A 6,896-nucleotide genomic window follows, 5' to 3' on the forward strand; every position below is an offset into this window, starting at 1 on the left:
CTTACTCTTCTGAACAGCAAAATCATTTCATTTATAACTTTCTTGTGATTGTGTGTGGATGTTATAGTTATGCACATACATGTGTAAATGCCTTAAAATGCAGACACTGTGTGAGATGTACCTGAGTGTCCTCCTCATCATAAGCAAACTCATAATGAACACTTAAAGAATGTTTGTGAAAAGAAAGGAGTGAGATGAAATGTTTGGTGTCTAGATTGCTTCAAACAACCAGACACCAAAAATGTGCAGCCATGTGATGGGTTCTGGAAGCTGGTGTGTTGGTATCTGTGTGTTTAGCTGTGTTAGGGCAAAGTTAGTGAGAATAATGAGCCTGGTCCTGGAGACTGGAATGGGAGCCCATGATGAAATCAACAGCATGAATGCCATCCATAGGTGACACCTGAAATTCTACATTTTCAGCTTCATCTTAGTCATTTCCTTCCACATCCCACCTCCCAGAAGTTCAAGTTACACTGAACTCAAGTACACCTTAAACTTCCTCCCTTTGCATACTTTTGCTTATAAGAGTCTATGCTTCAAATACCACTAACCCACCTAGAAAACACGTGCTTCTGCTTTATGTCACAAATCAACCATCACTTCTTCTAGAAATCATTCCTGAACTCACTTTCTGGGTTTTTCCCATCTGTAGAATGGTACCAGTAATGCCTACAACATGGGGTTTCTGTGAGAACTAAGCAAGAGAGTGTTACCGTGGCCAATGACCCTCTCTTGCTCAGGAGTTTTATTTTTTGCCCATTGTCCTGGGATAAGTATCTACAATGCTACATTTCACTCTCAAAAGTGCTCTAATCCAAATATTAAAGTATAAGGAAATCCTAAGTAGTGTATTTAAGCACTTTGGGGCTTAAATAATGGCAGCTGTCCTTTGGGCTAGATTGACACATAAATCCGCTATAACATTAAAACATATACCCCTTATGAGTATGAGAACTCACTTCTGCTAAGTCCTAGTCCAGTGTTCTGTAAAACAGGGAAGTGTGCAACATGGTAGAAGGTGGCAGGCACAGCTAGAACTGGGGAAGCTCTGTAAGTGTCTGGTCCATGGATGTGTTCAGCCTGATGTTTTGATTAGTCAGGACTTAGACGGTGTTGTGTTGTGACGCACTTGATGGAAGATTCACATTGCCTGTGACTGTGGCGAGCTGAATCATGGTAAGTTCAAATAGCCTAAAAAGGCACCACTATAGGAATAAATGAAGGCAAGAGGTAAAACAGATGATATCAGAGAAGCAGTTCAGCTTTCAGATTATGCTGGAAGAATGGTACTAATGAGAGATAATTAGCTTCACCGGAGACTTCCTTCCTTTTCAATGCTTTACAATCCTCATACTTACTAACTGGAATGCTTGAATTAGTGTTTTTCACTTTAAAGGGAAAGACACCCATTAGGAAAGCTGGTAACATAATGTATGGTTGGAGTGTTTTTTATATCCTCTATACCTACAATGATGACATTAAAACAGTTTCAATATTGCATTATTATCCTTAAAATTAATCAGCCACATCCAAAAAGTGAAAGCCACTTCTGAAGAAATTCTGACAGGTTTATAATATATAAACTTTATCATCAATTCATAATAAATCTATTCTAGAAAGGATAGAGATATCTAGATAAAGACAGATGATTGCTTGCTTGCTTTTTACATTTGAAGTCAATTTTAAACCAGTGATGTCTACATTACTTATCTCATGAAGGAGACTTCATTTATGTATTTGCTAATTGTATACAACCTTTGTATGTAGTTAGAAGAAATGGTGGCATTTAATTGTTGGATATCTGCAAAAGGGAAATTATATTCTTTTTATTTTATCTAAATCATGAAATAAACAAGTGAGAAAATTTTAGGAATTGCTTATGTCTCATTTAACAATTTAGTCAAAGGCCATATTTAAGTTTATTAAGTACACTAATACGAAGTAATATTTTGCTATTCTCTTAATTTGAAGAATAATTCTTCACTAAAGATGCCACTGGTTGAAAAGCTTCAAAACAGAGGAAATATTTGTTTCCACCCATTTGTGACACATATATGTACATTTTTCTCCCACACAGCATCCAGAAAAACCTCTCAAAAACATAAGTGGTGTCATACCACCCTTCTTTATAACACTTACACTTTGCTGAGAATACATCCCTGCTCCTGACCATAAGCAGCTTTGCCCTGCGTGGTCCGTCTCCTGTCTGCCTCCCCAGCCACACCTCCTGTTTCTCAGTAGTTTCCTTTATCCCCTCAAATGAACAAACCATCTCACATTTCCAGTCTTTGTCCACAACCATGCTCCAAACAGAAGCTCTTCTCGATCTGACTGCTACCTCTCCTTCCTTTGTGTGCAGCCTCCTCAGAGAAGGTCATCCTTCCTATGATTGACTGTCACCACCCCTTGATAATCATGCCCCTTATTCCATTCATCACAATTTGTCATTGTAAGTGTGTATATTATATGTGTATTACAAATACTTATCTATATGTAAAGAAAGGAATTATTTCTATTTTATTTACAATTATATTCTAAGGTCATTCAACAATGTGTAGTGAATGAATTAGTTAATCTATTAATACTTGACCAAATCTTCCACTTCTCATCATTGCTATCTCTCTGTCCACACAATCAGCCTAAGAGCACTGGGAATAAGCCTACAGTCACATAAAATCAGATTTATCGATCCATTGCAAAGAAAAACACCACACACTAGGATTTGAGGGGAAGGGTAGGGTTAAGATAAAATTTAAATGAAGCAACATTTTGAGAGATTTGTTGCAAAGCAGGGCTATGTATAAAGGGGTCAAAATTAGGTTTAGACCACAAAGTAGATGCAGGGTCTTCTTTCCTTGGAAACTACAAAATTAAGATCGATGCAGCATGTTGCAACCAAAGACCCTTATCTGAAGTTCTGCACCTGAGTTGAAAATTGAGAATGCTTCTCCCCATCAAGGTGTTTTACATCCTTCAGGCAGGAGTAAGATGTTTCTTCGTACTGATATAATTTGAAGCAATTAATTTCAGAGAGTTTATGATTTTAGAGAACCAAGATTTCTCAAGGAGTGAGAAATTAGTAGTCACTCAATAAAGGATGTTGTTCTGAAAGTTATGGTTTGCCCCTGGGGGAGACATGTTTCTTGTTGAGTCTGCAGCTGGAACCAAGTGTCTTTTATGAGTTATAGGGCAGACGCTGACTGTCCCAGGCATGCTTTATTCTATCATTTCATATTGGAAAGTCCATTATCTTAGGTTAACAGTTAACCTCAGTGTCGCACGAAGAGCTCTCATGTCCTCTGTTTCACAACAGCTCTCCTTAAAACTCCTTTTACATCTTGGTTCCTTAGACTGTAGATCAAGGGGTTGAGCATGGGTGTGACCACAGTATAGAACACCGCAATGATCTTGCCCCCAGCCCTGGAGGACTTTGACTGGGGTCTCATGTACATGAAGATGCCAGTTCCATAGAATAAGGCCACCACTGTCAGATGAGAAGCACAGGTGGACAGTGCCTTGTGCCTCCCGGAGGCTGATCGCATCCTGAGGACCGATAGAAGGATTCGGGCGTAGGAAACAACAATGAGGAGAAAAGGAATGAAGACAATGATGACACTGAAGATAAAGACAACCATCTCAGTAAGTGAGGTGTCAGTGCAAGCCAACCTCAGGATGGAAGGGACTTCACAAAAAAAGTGATTCAGGACATTGGGCCCACAGTAGGGCAAACTCAAGGTGAGGATGTTGATGACCATGGAACTCAGGAAACTACTGGACCAAGAAATGGCTGCCAACTGGACGCAGGTGCCTTGGTCCATAATGAGAGTATAATGAAGGGGATGACAAATAGCTACATACCTGTCATAAGCCATGACACCAAGGAGAACGCACTCAGTCATCCCTAAGGAGAGGGAGAAGAACATCTGAGTAGCACAGTTGGAGAAAGGGATGGTCTTTGTCCCCTCCATGTTGGACAGCATTTGTGGGACATTGGTGGATGTATAGCAGATATCCAGAAAGGATAAATTAGTGAGGAAGAAGTACATGGGGGTTTGGAGACGTGGTTCTATCTGGATAATAATGATAATAATAACATTCCCCACCACCGTTAACAAATAGAAGAACAAGAACATAATAAAAAGAATGAGCCTTATTGTTGGCTGAGATGAGAGCCCCAGGAACACAAATTCAGTCACAGTGAAGTTTGTTTTTATCATATTCATTTCTTGGTCACCTCCCTCTCATAGAAGCATTCACTCACCTAAAGAAAAAAAAAATCAAATGCCCTATATGTCACAATGTTGAAAATTCAAGATAAAAATAAGACAGCAAGGAGATTATATCTTGAATATCTGAGTTGTATTATAAGCAGAAAGCTTTCCCTCTGCTGTTGAAGAGGATATTCCAAAAGAATGTTCAAACTCAAATACTGATTAAGTTAAACAGATATTCTTGCCTTTACTCTGAGGGGAGGCCCTCTTGGCTGCTCATAATCTTTCCAAATCATACACCTTCTTCAAAGCCTTGCTCACGCTCACCTCTTCAAAAAGATCTGATTATGTCTTTGTTCTACACTCAACACAGAATAACTCAAGTAAAAGTCAAAAAAAGACACTGTTTGATGTGCTGACCACAAACCTAAAAATAAAGGCCAGAACAGCGGCTTGCGCTCCTGTATCACCCGGATGCAACTTTCTACTTTCTAGTGTTTAGACATCCTGAAACCCTAAGAACAAAGACTGTGCACACCAACAGCAAAACCCGTGACGGCTCACACTAACTGCCGGCTCTCCCAGCTTCACCACTTCCATGCAACGGGGGTCTTTGATGGGTTTATTGTATTTACAATAAGGATGATGACAGAACCAATTTTTTGAGGATTAAATTGAATAGTGTGTATAAAGAATTTAAGACAATGCTTACACATAGGAAACAACCCACAAATAACAACTATTATTAATAGCCCTAGTAACACACAGTATTGCTACCCTTAGCAGCCAAAATTCACTTCTCTGATAAAAACCATTTCAGAAAAAAAAAGATTATTAAAAAAGATCCAGACAAGTTAAAGTTACTAGGTCTAGTCACTGAGCACGTCTTAGCCCCCACCCTGTGCCAACTTATTTAGTTTAGGGGCAGAGTTAATGTGTTTGGTTAACTGGCTTTCAGCAGATGAAAGCAGGAAGTTAGGACATGGGGTGAGGAAGAGTCCTGGAGGCAGGCAGAGCTGTAAGGGCAAAAAGAAGCTGCCAATCATTCATCCATTCATTTGTCCACTCTTTTTCTTTCTTTCTTCCTTTTATAAACTATATTTTCAGTAATCTAGTATGTACCATATGCTGAGCCTGTTCTGTTAAACACAACAGACATTCTGATGCTCTCATAACCCTCACAGTCCAGTGGGAAGCTGAGATGAAGGAAGCATTCTGATTCCTGAAGGAGCAGGGAATCTTATGAAGAAGATATTTGAAGAACCAAGTAGTTGCAGGTCATGAAAAAGACTACTTCATGCAAAGCATCATTTTTCAAATATTATTAATTTGCAGATAATATATTTTAGAGAGCTTCCTTGTCTTTTGACTTAAACAGGGATTTTCAAATCAAATAAAGCATGAACTGGTAAACTAAGTGATCTAAAATATGAAGCCCAGGAGTAAAGGAGGGATGGGCGTGGAGAGAGGAGAGAGGAGTTAAGTCACAGTCCTGTTTACACCAAGAGTAGGAAGGAAGGGTGGTTACAGAACTCCCTTCCAGGCCCTCCAAACAATGGTTAGGAAGTCCTGCTGAAAATAAAAACTGCTTTGTTAATGTTTAGGGGTGGTTATGATGACAGCAAAGGACATCCACAGTGAGCTTCTCAGTTGACAACAAGGCGGCACACAACCAGATCGCGGGATTAGCAGGGAAGCACGCAGACTCTGCCACTGGAGAGCCGAAATCACATACTTGGTTCCACCATGAGCCAGCCGGGAGGCTCTCCTTGCACAAGTCACATGGCCAGTCTGTGCTTAACTTTCTTTATCTGCAGGAAGGGGGCAAGAGTGACATCCTCATACACAGAGCTGATGGACGAGGTAAATGAGGTAATACATGTGAAGCCCAATAACCTAAAAATAAAGATCTCCTTCATTAGGGGATCTTTGTTTCATGTGCAGAACGGGAATTATTGACACTCCTCATCCCCACCCCAGGCGAGTGATGGAGAGACTAAGTCTTTAAGACAGTAAACAACTTGTCCAAAATCACTTGAAAAATTTCTGAATATATATACAAGCACCCACAATAAACGTGTATATAATATATCTATATTTATATCTATAGTAGTAAAAACCAGGACAAAAATAAAAAGTCTTGGTTCCAGAGGCATGCATGCTTATGTAGAATTTGTTCCCATGAAGGAACATAAATATATTAGTTCAACATTTAAACACTCTGTAGTTTGACGACTTAATCAAAAATATAGTCTCATAGTTCCTCTAAATGCACAGTTTCCTTCAAAGAGCATTTTTAGTCACTTTACAGCTGAAACTCCTCAAAGCCACCTTGACTCTATTCAATTGTCAGTTTTTCAGGATATAAATCTGTTTTTGTTTCTGTAAGAACACACAGAACCAGCATTTCCCTCATAAAGACAAGAGGAATAAAGACACTTTGTAAATAAATATAATGCCCATGGTACAAAGCAAACCCACCAAATTAAATATGGGTTTGCAGAAGCCCTGGATGTTTTATAATTACCAGTAGATTCTATATAATCATCTCAATCAAACAGGAATCACTGAGTAAACTGTACACCCTCCATTTCACTTCACAAGATGAAAGCCACTATTGTCAAATGCCTTCTTGTCTGTCTGGAAAACTCCTATTTAATATTTTAAATACTAGGCATGCATGGC

This window comes from Camelus ferus, chromosome 10 (genome assembly GCF_009834535.1).
Source record: "Camelus ferus isolate YT-003-E chromosome 10, BCGSAC_Cfer_1.0, whole genome shotgun sequence".
In the NCBI taxonomy this organism is placed as follows: Eukaryota; Metazoa; Chordata; class Mammalia; order Artiodactyla; family Camelidae; genus Camelus; species Camelus ferus.